The sequence below is a fragment of the Sorex fumeus genome, unplaced genomic scaffold (genome assembly GCF_029834395.1).
Source record: "Sorex fumeus unplaced genomic scaffold, SorFum_2.1 ptg000002l, whole genome shotgun sequence".
In the NCBI taxonomy this organism is placed as follows: domain Eukaryota; kingdom Metazoa; phylum Chordata; class Mammalia; order Eulipotyphla; family Soricidae; genus Sorex; species Sorex fumeus.
In genome coordinates this window covers 22,114,435-22,117,610 of record NW_026606059.1, presented here as the reverse complement: position 1 = coordinate 22,117,610, position 3,176 = coordinate 22,114,435, and positions in this window count along the sequence as shown.

Genomic DNA, 3,176 nt, shown 5'->3' with positions numbered 1-3,176 from the left:
GTGTTTAATTAAATGGCCTGTGGAAAAGATAGGTAGTGGTCAGATAGTTGTCAGACTTCTGTTTAAAAGAGAAGATGGCATTTTATTAAATACATTAAATTAATCTCACCATCATGTGGTATATAATCTTGAGGCTCTTACACTAATTATTCCATTTAAGGTGTCATGTCTAAAGGACTGCTTTGAATGCATGTTCGGAGGAGGAGATTGCTTTCTTTTTCGATAGGATTTGCTGTTTTTTGGAAAGTGTCTCTATTCTCATTTTACTCTTTAAAGGACATATTTACTTGAAATGTTACTTTCTAACATTTTCTAGCATAAACATTTCTAAGGCAAAGTCTCCTACCCCAGCATCTGGCTGTCCTCACTGGGGCCCCTTGGAGGGGGGCGGGTTGAATTTCCCTCTTCATCCTGAGCAGAGCCCTTGTAGATGAAGACCTCCAGGACCCAACCACAGCCATGCTGAGACCACTCTCCACAATTCTCCTCATGCTAGGACAAGCCTCACGCATGAAGGAACTAGGAGAGGAACCCAGCTGTGCGGGACCCAGGGCTGAGATCTCCAAGTCTGCTTGGATCAGGACTGAACCTCCACCACCCAGATCCCCCATCTTTCAGTAGCTAAATAGTTACGCCCACCAACTGCCATATAACCCCACCAGTGGCCAAGATCCAGAAACTATAAAACCAAACTCCTGGAAGTGGACAGCCGCATTTGAAGCCACACGACCTCATATTTATTTATTTATTTATTTTGCTTTTTGGGTCACACCCGGCAATGCACAGGAGTTACTCCTGACTCATGCACTTAGGAGTTACCCCTGGCGGTGCCCAGGGGACCATATGGGATGCTGGGAATCAAACCCGGGTCAGCCGCTTATTGTCTAGTTCTCACTCTCAAAGAACACAGGCTACCTGGAAACAAATGAGAATGAAGACACGAGCTACCAGAACCTATGGGATGCAGCGAAAGCTGTATTAAGGGGAAAATTTATAGCTCTACAAGCATATCTTAGGTCTGTAGAAATGGTGCACATAAACAACTTGACCTCACAGCTCAAGTCCTTAGAAAAGGATCAACAGAAAGAACCTAAATCAGGCAGAAGGAAAGAGATCATAAAACTTAGAGCAGAAATCAATGACATGGAAACCAAAGAAACAATCAATGAAACCAAGAGCTGGTTCTTCGAGAGAATAAACAAGATAGATAAACCACTCGCAACACTCACAAAGAAACAGAGAGAGAGAACCTTAATAAACCGAATCAGAAATGAGAAGGGGGATATCACAACAGAAACCAAAGAAATCCAAAAGATAATCAGAGACTACTTTGAAAGTCTGTATGCCACGAAACAAGAGAACCTAGAAGAAATGGACAAATTCCTGGACTCCTATAAGCTCCCAAAGCTGAATCAAGAAGACCTGGAGTATCTGAATAGACCTATTAACATCAACGAAATAGAAACTGCAATCAAAAGCCTTCCCAAAAACAAAAGCCCTGGTCCAGATGGATTCACTAGCGAATTTTTCCAAACATTTAAAGAGGACCTGCTGCCAGTCCTTCTCAAGCTCTTTCAGGAAATTGAAAAAACGGAAACTCATCCAAACAGTTTCTATGAAGCCCATATCTCTCTAATACCAAAAGGAAACAAATATATCACAAGAAAAGAAAACTACAGGCCGATATCCCTGATGAACACGGATGCGAAGATTCTCAACAAAATACTAGCAAATAGAATTCAACAACTCATCAAAAAGATCACACACCATGACCAAGTAGGATTCATCCCGGGGATGCAAGGCTGGTTTAACACTAGGAAATCAATCAACATAATCCACCACATCAACAAAAGAAAAGATAAAAATCATATGATCATATCAATAGATGCAGAGAAAGCATTTGACAAGATCCAGCACCCATTTATGATGAAAACCCTAGCCAAAATGGGGATAGAGGGGACTTTTCTCAATATAGTTAAAGCCATCTACCACAAGCCTACAGAAAGCATCGTCCTCATTGGCGAAAAACTGAGAGCCTTCCCTCTAAGATCAGGGACGAGACAAGGTTGCCCACTCTCTCCACTGCTGTTCAATATAGTATTGGAAGTACTTGCAATAGCGATTAGGCAAGAAAAGAATATTAGGGGCATCCAGGTAGGAAAGGAAGAAATCAAGCTCTCACTATTCGCAGATGATATGATACTACACTTAGAAAACCCTAAAACCTCTATCAAGAAACTTCTAGAAACAATAGGCTTGTATAGTAAAGTGGCAGGTTATAAAATCAATGTCCAAAAGTCCATGGCTTTCCTATATGCAAATAGTGAAAGAGAAGAAAAAGACATGAAGAAAACAATCCCATTCACAATTGTGCCCCAGAAAATCAAGTACCTAGGAATCAGCTTAACTAAGGAAGTAAAGGACCTGTACAAAGCAAACTACAAAACTCTACTTCAGGAAATAAAAGAGGATACGAGGAAATGGAAAAATATCCCCTGTTCATGGATCGGGAGAATTAACATTGTCAAAATGGCAATACTTCCCAAAGCACTGTATAAATTCAATGCAATCCCTATTAGGATACCCATGACATTCTTTAAAGAATTGGAACAAACACTCCTGAAATTCATATGGAACAATAAGCCCCCACGAATAGCTAAAGCAATTCTAGGGAAAAAGAAAATGGGAGGAATCAACCTCCCTAACTTCAAACTCTACTACAAGACAGTAATAATTAAAACAGCATGGTACTGGAACAAAGGCAGAGCTCTAGACCAATGGAACAGGGTTGAATATACTGACATCCCCCCCCACCAAGTATACGAGCATCTAATCTTCGATAAGGGGGCAACAAAAGTGAAGTGGAGCAGGGAAAGCCTCTTTAACAAATTATGCTGGCAAAACTGGACGGTTATATGCAAAAAAATGGGCTCAGATCTCTGCCTAACTCTATGTACAAAAGTAAGATCTAAGTGGATTAAAGACCTCAACATCAGACCGGAATCTATAAGATACATTGAGGAAAATGTTGGCAAAACCCTTCATGACATAGAAGCTAATAGTGTCTTCAAAGATGTCACACCGCTGGCCAAGCAAGTGAAAACAGAGATAGATAAATGGGACTATCTTAAACTAAGAAGCTTCTGCACCTCAAAAGAAACAGTGACCAAAATACA